This window comes from Caretta caretta, chromosome 8, assembly GCF_965140235.1.
Source record: "Caretta caretta isolate rCarCar2 chromosome 8, rCarCar1.hap1, whole genome shotgun sequence".
Lineage (NCBI taxonomy): Eukaryota > Metazoa > Chordata > Testudines > Cheloniidae > Caretta > Caretta caretta.
In genome coordinates this window covers 27,192,014-27,208,290 of record NC_134213.1, presented here as the reverse complement: position 1 = coordinate 27,208,290, position 16,277 = coordinate 27,192,014, and the positions used below count along the sequence as shown (strand labels likewise).

Genomic DNA, 16,277 nt, shown 5'->3' with positions numbered 1-16,277 from the left:
ATGATGATGTGTCTGTTGCATCAACAAACCCCGGGAGGGAAGATATAGCAACTGGCTTTCCCTCATCCAGGATGGTCAGGAACTAAGGTCTGCATTCATATGGGTGTTTGTTCACTAACTCCAACATCTTGTGATAATTCAAGAAGTCATATTTCAACCTCAAAGCTTGATAATTTACTCTTTGAAATGGTAAGCTAGCTGAAGAGAAAGGCTTCCTTCTGAAAAGGTCAAGTTATTTGGCATCCTTATCTGATGTAGTGGATTTGGGCTGGTGTAGCCAACTTCATTCTATAACCATATGTAATACCAAGCATTGGGGATTAGGATGGGAAGACAGGAATTCTTGCCTCTTGCAGGGAACAAAGTAGCATTTCTTGCTCTCTTAGGGGTCAGGGTACAGGTGGCAGGAGTGTGCTAGATCACCCTGGCAGAATCCATGATGGCCTCATTAATCAGGAGTGACACTTTAGAGAGAACTGTAGCCTGAAGGAAGTCCAGGAACTTGTGTGTCAGATCTTGGACCTCTCCTAGTGAAATCTGGAGCGTGTTTGCAATTTTGAGGAAGTCCTGGAAATGTTTAAAATTCTCTGAGGTTGATCTGGAAGCCCCGTCTGGATTGATAACTCTCTATCTGGAATCTGGAGTTATGGTGAATACTGGCATGTTTACATCCGATGAATACATCCTCATGTTCCAGTGGTGGGACCAGTAATGCAGCGGGATCCAGTTCCAGTTGATTGGGAGTGGGGACAGGTTGGAAGTGAAGAGGATGAGGCTGGTACTCTGGTTACAGGCTGAGTGAATGGGGTGGGGATCTCCCTTACCAGGATCAGTTCCAAGATATCAGAGACTCCAGGTCTGCATATACAGCTAACTCCTCCAAGACAGCATAGAAAGGACCCTCATTGGGCTTTGTCCGGAACATCAGTGCCATACTGGAGGTGATGGATCTTTGCATAGGTGGTACCATCAGAGCAGGGGGAGAATGATCCCTGCTGATCTTATGTTATTAAGGGCACTTTAGTGTGCAGTTTCAAGGCACTGGAAGGTTCTGGTACTGTCAGTGACACCTTTACTCAACAAGCTCCAGATCCACCCATTCTGGGGCAGAGTGTCTCAGGCAGAGGATGGGACAAGGCAGACCTCTTTTTCAAGGATCTATATGGGGACTTATCCCACTTCTTGTGTTTTCCCTTGTCTTCCTTGTGCTTCCACCTTATGAAGCCCCTGTGCTTGGTGGAGGACTCCAAAATGCTGGTACCAGTTGCCAACGAGGTGCTGTCCATTGGCTCTGGGATGGGTGGAAGGGGAAAGAGAGGGATCAGGATCTGCGTGAGGTCTCATGGACAGCTCCATAAGTTGTTTTTGGAGCCTCAGTTTACAAGACTGCTTCATATGTGGAGGAAAAGCATGGCAGATACTCCACCTCAAAGGGATGTGAGCCTCCCTAATGCAATACAGAAGTTGTTGTGCAGGTTATTCACCAGGAAGACCCTGAGGAAGGCCAGGAAAAGTGTAAAGTTTGATACTTTAGGCATAATAGGTACCAAAAAAAAAGGGGGAAGTATTGGCGGGGGATGGCATGGGGTGGGGTGGAACGGAGGGAACCCATCAAGAACAACTAAAAACTAAACTAACTTACTCTCCTAGGTAAACTATTATTTTTAATATTTACAAATTGTATGCAGAATAGGAACAGACACAGGAGAATCTAACCCAGACCACAAGAAGTAGAAAAGGAATTGGAGAGGCAGTTGGTCCATGCTGGCCTTCAAGCTCCCAGCTGAAAAGTACAAGGTGGCACAAGGCATTGGCACAGACTAACTGACACTATTATTGAAGAGTTTCTGATCCTGGGTGTACGGCACATATATACACCACATTGAATGCCCTTAGGGACAAGCCCTCAAAGAAGAAAAATAACTTACAATATATTCCCATAAAACCCATCATCCTGAAGAATCCAAACACGTCTTACACACCAACAGTTTAAATTAAGTCAGAGTTCAGGGAAATATATGTGCTAGCCAGTAAAATATAATGACTCATTGTCATAAATATAAAGGGAAGGGTAAACACCTTTAAATCCCTCCTGGCCAGAGGAAAAACTCTTTCACCTGTAAAGGGTTAAGAAGTTAAGACAACCTCACTGGCACCTGACCAAAATGACCAATGAGGAGACAAGATACTTTCGAAGCTGGAGGGGGGCGGAAACGAAGGGTTCTCTCGATCTGTGTGTCTTTTGCCGGAACCAGAGCAGGAATGCAGGTCAGAACTCCTGTAAAGGGTTAATAAGCAATCTAGTTAGATATGCGTTAGATTCTGTTTTGTTTAAATGGCTGATAAAATAAGTTGTGCTGAATGGAATGTATATTCCTGTTTTTGTGTCTTTTTGTAACTTAAGGTTTTGCCTAGAGGGATTCTCTATGTTTCGAATCTGATTACCCTGTAAGGTATTTACCATCCTGATTTTACAGAGGTGATTCTTTTATTTTTTCTTTAATTAAAATTCTTCTTTTAAGAACCTGATTGCTTTTTCATTGTTCTTTAAGATCCAAGGCTATGGGTCTGTGTTCACCTACGCAAATTGGTGAGGATTTTTATCAAGCCTTCCCCAGGAAAGGGAGTGTAGGGCTTGGGGGCATTTTGGGGGGAAAGATGTTTCCAAGGGGGCTCTTTCCCTGTTATTTTTGTTAGACGCTTAGTGGTGGCAGCAATAAGGTCCAGGGACAAAAGGTAAAATAGTTTGTACCTTGAGGAAGTGTTAACCTAAGCTGGCAAAAATAAGCTTCGGGGGGGGGGGTGTTCATGCAGGTTCCCACATCTGTACCCTAGAGCTCAGAGTGGGGAAGGAACCTTGACACTCATATTGAAAACTGGGCAGGATACTAGGGTTAAAATTCTGACTCTTCCAAAAAAATTAATGATGGGACTTCTGATGATCAATTCAACACTACTTCTAATTCTTATTCTAAAATCAGGACCCTTGGCATTACATCAGCCATCACCATAGATGAGTGTTACTTCCAAATGACTCAGACTGAAGTGAATCAACTGTGAGTCATCCACACTTACAGAATAAGAAGAATTTTGAGAAGATGAATCCTTTCGTTTACAGGATTTTTTACATGTTAGTTTTCTAGATTTTATATATATATATATATATATATATATATATATATATATATATATATATATATATGATGAAAACTTTCCTGTAAAAAAATCCTGTAAACAAAAGGATTCATCTTCTCAAAATTCTCCATATATATTATGTATAGTCACTATACACAGTGCTTAATTTGTGCCATGGTTTGTCATGGCTGAGCCCCGGCACTTCTAGGCTTGGCAGTTCATAGTCCTGGCACCTCTGGACTTGCTACATCAGTAGGAATGTAAAAAAAATTACTTGAGCCCCAGTACCTAATTGCTGGAGCCCCAGCAACTCTTTCCTTACAAATTAAGCATTGATTATATCTTGACAAAAGTATAGCTTGTAAATGTTATATAACAAACAAGTTATGGTTTACCAGGGGAATATAGGTTTTGCCATAGCAGATAAGATTGCTGGAATATCAAGGCCAGTATCCCAGCCTCCAATAGTGGCCAACAGATGATTTTAGAGGGGAAGGTGAAAATAGTAAGGTACTTAAATAACTCTATAATATTTCACACAGTGGGATGTGGGGGAGAAGCCCTCTGTATAATATGCTGGAAAAAGAAAAATATAGCAATACTACTTGATGTATATATTCAAATCAAAGTTATGAATCTTACAGTAACAGTCACTACCAATTCCAAAGTCTTCAGTCATGACGACTAGGTGATGTGTCTGCAGATTTTCTATACTTTGGAATGGGCAAACTTTATACTCCTCCAATAGCACTCTGCACTTCAGTGGATATTATTAAAAGCTTCTACTGCTGTTTCACAAAGGACTCTTGGTGCTAGAAGAATGTTCTTATAAACCAAATAATATATCTCACATCAACCTCCTCCTCCACATCTCATATATGCAACCTCAAGGAATGGGAGCTTATGAAAAGATACAATAAGCTTGTTTGAGAATTGTATCCATTCTGCAATGAGAGCATCAGGCAAAAATGATAATCTTTCAATTATGGGAGCAACAGAATGCCACATATTATAAGGCTACTGTCTCGGTAAAGAAACTGAATATCAAGGCAGAATCAGGCTGCATTTCCTTAATTTTAGTGGGAGAATACTCACATACCAACCCACTAAAGGAATGCACAGCTTTCTCTGTACCGAGTTGGAAGACGTAACATACACCTAAATAAAACTAGTACAGCCCAATAACTGTATTGGCAGAGAAAACTTGATGTAAGCATAAGTTCAAGTATTCAGAGAACAATGAAAGTCCATATAATGTAATATGCCTTGCATGACACATATAACATAGGTTAAGAGCACACAAGACAGCCTTAGGATTTGAAATATTAGAAATCACTGACAGTATCACAAGCCACAATGTCTCTTTGAGCATATGGAAGAAGCTGACCCTGCTCTATTTCACAAACAACAAATATGCCACTCTTGGATTGAAAGAAAGGAGTTATGGTACTGAGGTACTAGAGGGAAGCAGCTAAACCATATCAAGCCAGCAATGACTTGCATTTCATTCATAATGCTTAATAAGGGAAGAGCAAGCTTTCTATTTCTTGAGAAATGACAAAGAAATACACTTCATATGCCAAGTGCACAGAATAAAATCTTTTTTTTTAAAGCACATATTTAGTACAGGAAGAACTTCTCACTACAGAAAGTACTGAGTATCTGATTTTCTTAAATGTGAATATTGAGAATATATGTGCACTCCTCTTTCTTTAGCTTATTGGGTCTCCCCAACTACCAGCTAAATGATTAAGGTTTTAAAACATTTTTGGGCAACATGCTCAGTTTCTCAAGCAAAAAAAAATGTTCCATTGCAATAGTTAGATATTAAATATCTCACAAATAACTTCTTTTGTTTGTCCCTAATTTTCCTTAAACTGAGTGAAATCTTGGTTTTCTTCACAAAGCCATGGTTGTGTGCAGGGTATCAATGAAGGTGAACACAAAAATGTCTCCCCACAACCTGGAGGCTGGGTGAATGACAGTTGAACATTAAGTTTGTAACATTCCTAATGCTGGTGCACTGTAGTGGTAGTTGCACATGGACTTTGTGAGGAGTAGATTCACTGGTCACATACTCACTGGCCTTGCCTTGTGCCATTCCCCTAGTCTACCCACAGCATTCCACTCAACAACAGTGGAAGAAGAGCCACCTTCCCTGTGAAACCTTCCAGCCGAGCTGTGATGAAGGCACAAACAAGGAGCATGGATACCATATAGGACGACAATAGTAATGACCTAGAAGTGACACACAAGAGTCAGCCCTACTTTCACAGGTGTAATGAGACCTACAAGATTACATTTTAAAGTTCCTTTCAGCACACCTCTGCTTCATGGGCCTCAGCATGATGGATCAGATATTTTTGTACTTTGGCTGCAGTTGATTTGAAAGTATTAATCCAAAAGTTAATTTAGCACTTGTGAAAGATACCAACTTGACAGAGGTCTTCTATTTATGCAAAGCAGAGGTAAAGTCCAGGCACTGGTAGTGCAAATGTGTCTCAAGCCCGACCTAGAAGGACCACCAAAAGCAGTGAAATGAAAGATCCTCTCCATGCCTAGTCAAGTCTTGGCTTGTCTTCTAGGCATGACTGTCAACTAACATCAATAATTCTGGTGCCTTTTATATGTGGTCCCTTATCCATAAAGTACTGGACTGCAGTCACAAACTCATTTCCCAAAGGCCAATACTCCACCTTCAGGTAGCAATGATCAACATGCATTTTGTCTTATTCGTGATCCTTTGTCACTGCACAGGAAATAGATGAAATGTATGTAGATTTCGATTTCAGTGCAAGATTGGTTCCACAATAATGGTCAAGCACATTTAGTTCCTGCTTATCCTCTCACTTGCACTAGCTCAACTCCGCTGATCTCACTGGACTTATTCCAGATTTACACCTGTATAAGTGAGAGTAAAAATCAGGCCAGTGTTATCTGGTTTCTGTTTGGAGGAACGGTCATTGGTATTCCTAAACTAATTCTGAAAAGCCAAAGTAAGCACTAGAGATAGCAGGAAATCAGAATTTTGCACTGTACAGTAAATGCAGACATTTTGAAAAGGGTTTCCATTCAACTTCAAAACAAAAAGCTGAAATTTTGAAATTTCCTGTGGAACTAAAATTCTGATTAGACACCATAGAAATGTTTTATTTCAATAAAGTTGAAATGTTTTGTTTCAATACTATTGATTTCATTTTGACTTTTACATTGTATTAAAATATTAAATATAATATGTTACAAGTTAAATATAAGAATATACTATAATATTAAAATAATTTAATATGAAATAAATTTGAAACAAAATTAATCAAACTTATAATTAAAATGAAATGTTTCAACAAGATCAAAACAAAATAAGAAAGTCAAAACAAAGGCTTAGACTTGTTCTTATAGGACGTTGTCAAAATCAACATTCCCACAAAACACCTTCATTTCAATTGAACTGATTTTTCAACAGAAAACCATTAAAAAAAATACCAACTGTAGTTAGTCATGTGGTAACTCCTGCCTTCCAGTGTTTCCCAGGAATTCTCACTATAACATATTTTTTTCCTAAGGAAATATAACACTTCTACTACACATTTCTACTTTCTTTGATGTGACTCTGCACTGAATCTCTCTTTTACCAATAAAAAAATGAATATTAAAATATGCATATATCAAAATGAACCTCTCTTACTTCAAATGACAAACTGGCTTGACTTACTGGCTTGTAGATAAAGTAAAACATGGAGACAGTAATGAAGGTGGTGATTAAAACACTGGCTTTGACAGGGCAATAACTATAAAGTCTTGCTTCTAGTTATAACCCAGACAGAGCAACAGCAATACTTAAGTGCCATGTGCTAACTTACAGTGATCCATCTGTAGTATTGCCAGTTATTTATGCAGGGTTCAGAGGAACATATGATCATTTTTAAGAAAAAAATATTGACTACGAAATCCTTTCCTCTACGTTCTGTTGTGCTTCTTTCCCATGCTTACTATGTGTTGTTGTTTTTATTTAGTGAATGTTGTACATGACTATATTTTCAAAATAGAGCTTAATTGGTGTACCGACAAAAACTTATATATAGTTGATGAGCCCTGAAAAGCCTATGTTTGCCCACTGGTTGGGAAAGTGGGTTACAAAGGCACACGATTTTCACTCTCATGTTGGAAAATGTTGCCATAAAATAACTGATCAAATATTATGTATGAGGACCAAACCTCACCAAACCCATCTCACAACCATCCTCACACTATCAGAATTCTTTGTAGTTATATTTAATTTGAGTGACAAATATTTGGAGGCAGTTATTCTGTTAGCCCAGCATAACTTATTTGGAATATAAGTGCAGCCACAGTCGCATAACAAGCTTTGGATGTTCTCAAGAAATAGCGCGGGGCGGGGAGGGGGGGAAGAGAGAAACAGTTCTAACTGATAATCTGGCACTAACACTCTCTCATACTTTCCACATGAAAAAAATGTGGGGTAGGGGAGAGGAGTGGTTGAAGTGGGGAACAGGACAGAACAGGGAATTCATTTTGTTCTTTAAAACTAAATGGTCTTGTGTATGTACATGTATTTCAAAAAGAAAACATATTATTGTAGGCCTAATTCAATTTGCAGAAACTAAGATTAGATCAAACCCTGTAGACTTGAAACAGAAATAAATCTGTTAAACAGCCAGTTCACTCTTTCTTATTATAACAGAATGTAGAGGGGCAGATAAACTTGGATATTGTTGGAGAGTGACTCCCCTGTGTCATACCCCCTCAGGGTTGGGCACAGCATAGCAGACTCTCCTAGTCTGATGCCCCTTTGAGATAGCTACTCTAGCCCTGTGGTGGTCTGCTTCTTCTCATGACTCAGCCCTCTTCCAGGTCATATTCACTCCCACCCCTTCCAGGATAACAGAGAGTCTAACAAAATAATAGTTCAATGACCTTATGCCAGGTTCTTCAGCCTGGCTCTGGGCTCAATGATACGTAAACTCTTTATATTGTGGAGTTTTCATGCCACTTTCCTTGGTGGCTAGTAGGGGAACTCAGGCCCTTTCTCTACTCTGTGTTCCAGAATGAAGGACCCTGTAACAAATAGCTAAGTTCTGGTCCTTCAGACTCCTTGCTGTTTCCATAGACCACTTCCTGCCTCAGCCTATTTCTAGGCCTTTCCCCCCCTGCAGAGCCCTCACTCCTCATGTCACTCCTTTGCAGGCTGTTCAAAGTTCTTTCCTGCTCTTGTGCAGAGTGACACCTCCCAGAGCTTCTTGTTGTCTGGCTTCTTGTTGTCCTCTCCCAACACATACTTCCAACTCTCTCCCAGATTCTGGATGCAGGGATGCCTCCCTGGTGTCTGGTCCTTTTGTCAGGGCTCCCCACAAGAGCTCATACCTATCCAATCCTTTCCCTGTGTCTCTCCTAGCCTTTGCCAGCAACACTAGGGTGACCATATTCCCCAAAGAGAAAACTGGACACCCCCAGCCACTTGCCTGAGACACCCCGTCTCCACCCCCACAAGGCTGTTGCCGGTTGCTGGAACCCTGCCACCTTCCCCTCCGAGGCCGTTGCCCATCTTTGGAACCCTGTGGGGGGTCAGGAGAAGCACATACTGGAACGCTGTCTCCCCCGCATCCCTGCCTCTCCTCCTGCAGGGGGCCGGCATCTCCACTCGCCCCCATGTTCCTCCTCACCGCACCCAACTTTTTTGACAAAAGTGGGCATTTGACCTGTTTGCTCTTGCCAACTCATCAAGTAGGCAGAAACAAATGGAACAAATGCCTCCTTTTGGTGAAAAAAAAAAGTCAGTACAGCTGACAGGGCTTAAAAAGGGACTGTCCCAGCTAGTGCTGACTCTCAGGAGATGTTCCCAAGGTTCCCAAAGATGTTCTCTCTTCAGGCCTCCTTTCTACTGCCTTGAAGTCTTTCCTTTCTTAGTCACCCTGCTCCTTTCATCTGGGACTTATCCTTAATTCAGCCATCCAGTTCTACCATAGCTGAGCCTAATCATAAATTGGACCCAGAACATCTTTCACGTGCAAATGGTTACATTAATTGCTTTCTGGCTCCAGTTAACTCTTTCTCTGCCAGTGAGATATTCACACCACATCACAAATATACTTTCAAACCATTGTATGTTTATGCTAATTGAACCAAACTTTTCTTTAATCTTTTGAGATACATAACCTAAATCGTATCTCAATTCTTATGTTTTCTACAGAAAAGGAGCAACCATGTGTTTTTAATATTAGTGACCTTCAAAAAAATAGATTAAGGAAAATACAAAACAAGACAGAACAAATGTAAAATCTTCCTGAGAAAACATTATGTGTGCATGTTCTTCTAACAGGCTACACCTGAACTGAGCACAAAATAGCGGCTGCCTCCCATAGACTTGAAAAAACTGAAATGTGCAGTGCACAGAAAACAAAAATCAAAATATTTGTGTAGCTATGGAAATACCACCCATATTATGCTGTTCTGGGGGACTATTTTAAATATTGTGGAGCTAACCCCCTAGCACAGACACATAGAAAAACTATACTAACCACAGATACAACTGAAATGTTGATGACTACTGTGCTAAATGAATTACACTGACATGACAAGCTGCAGATGAGGCACACCAACTGGAATTAACATTCCTAAGAAATCGCTTATTTTCTCAGACACCCAGTCCAGTAACAAGGAGATGTTTCAAATTAGCCAGTAGATGGTTCAGGCATAAGGACAGCTTGCTAGAAGCAGGACAAGGCTAATTAGCCCATCATGCCTGCCCCTTTTCTTCTTTGCATTAATTCCCTAACCATTTTTCCCCATCTTCCTCCATATAACTTTTCCAGCCTCACCATGGTTAGAAAATCATATAGACCTCAGCAATCCTCTTTTGCAGCAACATGCAGTGCAGAACTCCTGCAGAATAAGCAAGAGATTTTAACTAAATGGGAAGCCTGTGGGAAACTTTTGCCTTCTTGGTAGGTGTGCTACTCTTTCCAGTTGCTGTCAAGGCAACTGCTCTTTTGCTTCAATATTCTTTGCGCTTAAATATAAAAATCACCTGGAAATACCCTATGAATATTTATGCAGATTGACTACTGGGTTTGTATGGGATAGTTATCCAAAATTAAAAGCATGTAAATATATAGGATCAAAACAAAGTGAATATTTTTCACTGATCTACTAACTTCAGACTTGACCTCCCACAAAGCAACATCACAAAGCTGTTGTGCTCAAGCGGAAGTGGAAGCTACACATGGGAACAAGTAAAGTAGTTCTTTGCCCAGAGGAATAGCATGGATCGAGCCTTTGCATATCTGCTCCTTTGCTCTCAGGGGTACAGAACTTATGGGACTGAGGGGTTGAGAAGTGGGCTTAAACTCTGTCCGCATCATGCTAATGATGTGCTTAGATATGTCATCCTCTCTGAGGTCTTACTCCTGATATCAGCTAGGAGTTAGAGTACGTAGGACTTCAGCAACATTTTCATTAATCCACAATCAGATTTCCCAGCACCCCCTGTGCTGCTCCATCAAGTTTTACCTTAGGCTTTATAAGCACAGCAGTTTGCCCCTGCAGTGTGCATGATTAAGCCCATTGCATAGGAATGGGTAAGGTTATTGTCTGTCTGATATACTAAAAATTGCAAGTCTGGTATCAGAGGAGAGGAGAGAAAATACCTAACCATGCTTAAAATACACACAAGAAAGCAAATGACCATGACCATCTAAATCCCTTATATACCTTAAACCTGCAATGGGAACAGCATTACACATTACAATCAAGCCGCGCTATCTTTTTTCTATGTCCATTGATAAAAGTTACCAGTAATAAGAGATTAACAGCTGCATTTATTAAAGATTCATTGGGGCCCCTTTTCATTAATATATTATGGGATGTTAGACACACTAGAAATTACTTCAGATCTAATGTAAGAGAATGCCGAGTATAAAGTTTACCACAGTTTATTATTTTGTTTTTTTACCTAAATGATTTAAAACAGACATGATGCTTCCGCTTCTTTTTATATCAAGGTCTGTGTAAGAGGGAAAAAGTCATGCAGGTTTATACTCACCAAATATGTGACACTTTAAAGCACAATGGGCACCTAACACTAGACCAGCAGACCACACAGCTGCAAAAGCAATATGAGGTTCATTGACCATGTGAGATCGTGCAGTGGAATCAATGACAGCCATGTCTGTTCTCAGCCACCGTGAGAATGTGCATGTTTCAGTAGCCCTCAAAATGTTCTATTTTCTTACCTATGTTGGCTGGGGTGGGAGAGGTCTAATGGATACATAATATGGTAAGTTGAAGCACAAAGCATAAGAGAACATTGGTTGAATAAACTGAAAGGAAGTTTTGTGAGTTTATATATACATACATGCATATTTTCATATCAACTGCATCATAAAATTCTGCAGGTGTAAGCATGTTCTCATTTACCATGCTGTAAATATGGAGTAACTCCACTGATGTCAATGGAACAACTTCAGATTTAGGCCACGGTAATGGAGTATGGAATTTTCCCTGCTTTTTTTCAATGTATATTTATTTCTGACCTTCTATTTAAACAGAGTTAAGCAGGCTTTAACGATCCTCCTGGTACAACACTGGGTGACTACAGAAGTCATATGAGGAGAAGATGAAAAATGTAAAACATTAATATTAAGGGAAAAATGTTATTTCTGAAAAAGCTTCTAAGACTCTCTGAACCCATGTCCACAGAGATCCAGAATCAACTTGTCAGTCTAGGCTGTCTCACAAGCAATAACTCAATTTAAAACAATAGCAGCAACAACAAAAGAAAACATGCACTATGCTCACATGACTCAAATGTATATGCTAACTATAAAGGTGGAATGGGATTGCGATGGCCCTTCTGCATCTCCAGTGAATATAACTAAGGTTGCATCTCCTATGTGTTTAGGAAGCATGTGCAATCCATCGGTTTCAACAGAGGATTGGTTTCAGAGTAGCAGCCGTGTTAGTCTGTATTCACAAAAAGAAAAGGAGTACTAGTGGCACCTTAGAGACTAACAAATTTATCTGAGCTCAAATAAATTTGTTAGTCTCTAAGGTGCCACTAGTACTCCTTTTCTTTTAACAGAGAACTGGGAGTCAGAACCCTCTGATTCTTTTCCAGACACTGATGCTACTTTACTGTGCAATAGTGGTCAAGTCACACAGGGTGGGATTTTCAAAAACACATAAGAGACATAGGAGCACCAGTACTGTTGACTTTTAATGGGATTGTGCTACTAAATCACTTGGGTGCTTTTGAAAATCCATTCTTAATTTTACTGTGCTGCAGGTTACTCACCTAAAGACTGGACAAAATACTACTTACAGACTACATCCTGGGCAAACTCAATTTTATGGGGGTTTGGGCAATGCATTTAGTGTTTAATTTCTCCTGACTTCACACCCCCTGGAAACCCAAAATCTCAAAGCAAAACAGCTGAAATGGCTCCTCAGTTTTGCTTGGTTTGGGATTTTGTAACAAAAGTTTTCACATGGGTCTATTAACAACTTTATAAAAGTCTGGAGAGTCTTCATTCATTCACAAACCAAGCATCTGCTGGTGTAATAGACCATAAAAAGTTGTACCATCACAAGGTGTAAGACTGGTGAGCATTTTATGATGTAAAGTATATACATTCATTGCGGGCAACTTTTCAGACATGAAGGGCTCAATCCTCAGCCACTGATCCAGCTGCTTTTCACTGTTTTAGCAGCATGAGGCAGCTGAGGAGTCTTTCTACACACAGAAATCTTGAAGTGGCAAAAGCCAGCTCTGTATCACCTGTCCCACCATAGCTTTGTGTAGGGGACAGGTGAGGTGAGGGGTGGGGAGTGGCAAAGAAATGGGTTTGCCAGCGTAAGAGGATTCTCCCTTCTCACAGTGCTCCTCCAGATCTTCAGCTGGTGCAGTGGCTGGCTGTAGGCATGGCAACATAAAGTATCCTCAGGGCTGTTCTAAGCTGCTCCAGGGTCCATTTTGACTCCCAGAAAGCTCAGAATAAGGGAGTGGATACACAGTTTAGAGACATCATTCTGTCTTTCCCCCCAGATGCCTCTGAATTTTAATTAGACACAGCTGAGGACTGATCCCTAAGAAATTTGTTTTTCCCCCCTCTCTCTCTCGGCAACACTCCAGTGTAAGAGTATGTCTTATCTAATTTCAAAAAAGCAATGCCCAGGCTGAGCTCAATGGAAGACAGACAAACAAAAGCTGCAATATCTGGCCCCAGAAGATATTCAAGACAGCTCCCGATGCAGCAATACTTAATATTAAATATGCATAAAGAAGTATTGTGGAAGCTGTTCGATTGAATTTCCTGAGTTTTGTCATGTAAAATCTAAGCCATCATATGCAGTGAATATAGTATATTAATTATTATTATTTATTAATATTTATATTGTGGTAGTACCTAAAATTCTCACTCAGGTCAAGGCACCGTTGTGCTAGGCACTGTGAAAACACCTGGTAAATGACAATCCATGCCCAAAAGAGCTCAATCAACTGTAGTTTGTTCTGCATTAAAAGCATAGATGTTCTCTGTCCAGCAATGCATGCGCTGGCAAGTTACAGGAAAGAAAAGGACTCCTAAAACAATTTAGACAGGCAAAGTGTGAAAATGATTATTTAAATGGAATGAATGCTGTACAATACTACTGTAAATATTCTTTTGAAGTAAAGGCAGCCATACAGTACAATAATTTGAAGTTGAGGGGTTTTAATCATGCCATTGGGGACGCGGAACTAACTAGCAGAAGGGTGTTCCTATTAGTGTCTCTAACAGTAATTGTTATTTTAATTGGCTGAAATAAACTACAGTGCCCTCAGGCCTGTGATAAAACTGTGTGGGTGTGGAGCTTCTTTCCCTTTAGAAAGGAGAACTGTAATGTAAATCTCACCCTTTGAATTAAAAACAATCATATTGTTATTAATTTTCATCACGACTGAATGGTGGGAAAAACAGATGAACAGATTCATGTAATTTCTCCTGGATACTAAAGGTTCCTGCTATGGCACAACTTTCTAATCTTGCATCTCATTCAAAAGTTCCTGGAAAGATGACAGGTTTACAAATGCTCCAGCTCCTAGCACTTCTGACAAAGATCAGTGTATGTGGATTTTTAAATAAGTACATTACACTTTATTTATAAGGTTCACGCCATTTTGCTACTCCTTGTTGCCTGTTGAAAATTCAGTTAAGTTTTGTCATCTCTTGCAGCAGCATGTGTGGAATGATCCTGCCTCCATTTGGATTATGCCTTTCTTAGGGAGCCAGTAGGTTTTATGGTTACCTTTATGTCTGACCCAACCTGCCTCTTGCCTTCCTCATTCCTCCCTCCTTTAGAACAAGGGGATTTGTTTAGAAGACACTGCAATTAGACACATGTGACTGGCCCATGCCCATGGGGCTCATGCTAAGGGGTGTTTAACCTCGGTGTACACATTCAGGCTCAGGTGTCAGCCCAATCTCTGGGACCCTCTCACCTCACAGGGTCCTAAAGCTCACGCTGCAACCCAAGCCCAAATATCTCCATAGCTATTAAACAGTCCCTTAGCCCAAGCCCTGTGATTCTGAGTCAGCTGGTACAGGAAAGCTGCAGGTTTTTAATTGCAGTGTAGACAAACCCTTACTGTCACTAGTAGATGCCCAGTCATTCTGCTCCTAGACAGAGTCATACTAGCTAAAGGCAGGGGAAGGATAGATATTATTTTTAAAACATTCTAATTACATGATAAACATTTAGAACACATTTTACAATCATATATCATTTTCCCTTTGTAAACTCCATGAACATTATCATTTCACATTTACATTACAATAGTTCCAAGAGGACCAAATCAGGACTAGACTCTAAATCTGTAGCTCCAACTCAACCCTCCACCCCTCCCCACACACCATGTATTTATATTATTATAAAGGAAGAGTCATTTATCAACAATTGCCACTCAGCCATGGCATTATTACTTAGTTCATTTCTCACGGGCATTATAGCTCTTTGGAAAAATAACAAATATTCTTTAAAGGAGCACAGAAAGGTCTCTGATGTTCATCTAACGTGAAATTCACCAGGATGTACATGGCCAGTGCAAGGTCTTCCTCATCATGTACGCTGTGTCTTTTGGCTGCAAATGTGAAGTGCCTTATGGCTGCACATGCGGAGTACACAACTACCACACAACAAAGATTAGGTCTCTGTGCTAGTCCAGCGTAAGCAACTGTGGAAGGCCTCAGGATGTCTGTGCAGGGAGTTTATTTCACTGCTTCAGCCTCTAAGTGCACCACCTGGGGAAGTCACGTGGGCTTTAGGGCGGTAGCATGCATTTCACCTGTATTAGTCAATATATATCATGACTTTATATCAAAAACATTTGGCACAGCTTAGCAGTGGGTGTGCATGGAGATATGGTGTGCATGGGGTTAAATATTTAACATATGCTCATGAAAGAGTCAGAATTTCCATGCTTTTCCCATTTCTACTCACATAATGACCCTATTACTAAAACTTAACAGTAAATGAAGATCTATATTTAACACCAGCTTGGTTTTTCTCTGTATTTAGGAGAAGAATATAAAAAGACAATGCTTTTATGAAGGGTGTGTTCATTAAACCTTGAGAGAAGTTTGAGTTGATGGACCTACCTGTTGTGAATAAAGGCTTTTACTGTAGGAGATTGTAGCCACACAAGATTTCCTGCAGATCAAACCCTTCTGAAGCACTTTAGTGTTTCCTGCTATTTTCTTGTCTGGTATCTTCACCTCCCAATGCTTAATAGCAGTGTTTTAAGGACCTGAAAAAGGGGAAAATGTCATTTTATAAAAGGCAGGCTAGTTTTAGCAATGTCACCTTGCTCCTGATTGTGCTTACTGTATATTAAAGGAGAGAAGAGACAAATTGTGTTATTGGAGCCAACAAGCTGGAAAAGTGGGATTTGTTGACGTTCCAGGGTGGCTCCTTGTGACAGTGAAATAAAGAACCATTCTCCTTTAAGGAATTTGGACACCCAGATTTGCACTAGAGATGGTTGTACACTTCAGGGGTTTAGTTAACCTCAAACTATATTTTGGATTTGCAAAACAAACAGCAGTTGATACTTAAAATTCAACATTTGCCAGCTGCTAGCAAATAGTTGTGCC

The 16,277-nt window shown here is 40.2% G+C and overlaps 1 protein-coding gene across 1 annotated transcript in view; it reads right to left on the bottom strand.

Moving 5' to 3' along the window:
• The window catches only part of TENM2 (teneurin transmembrane protein 2), a 2,093,216-nt gene extending 2,077,334 nt beyond the window's left edge, over positions 1-15,882 (bottom strand). The window contains exon 1 of the mRNA XM_048860042.2: positions 15,783-15,882. The gene's annotated coding sequence lies outside the window, so the exon portion shown is untranslated. The remainder of the gene's footprint in view (positions 1-15,782) is intronic.
• Between the last annotated feature and the right edge of the window lie 395 nt (positions 15,883-16,277).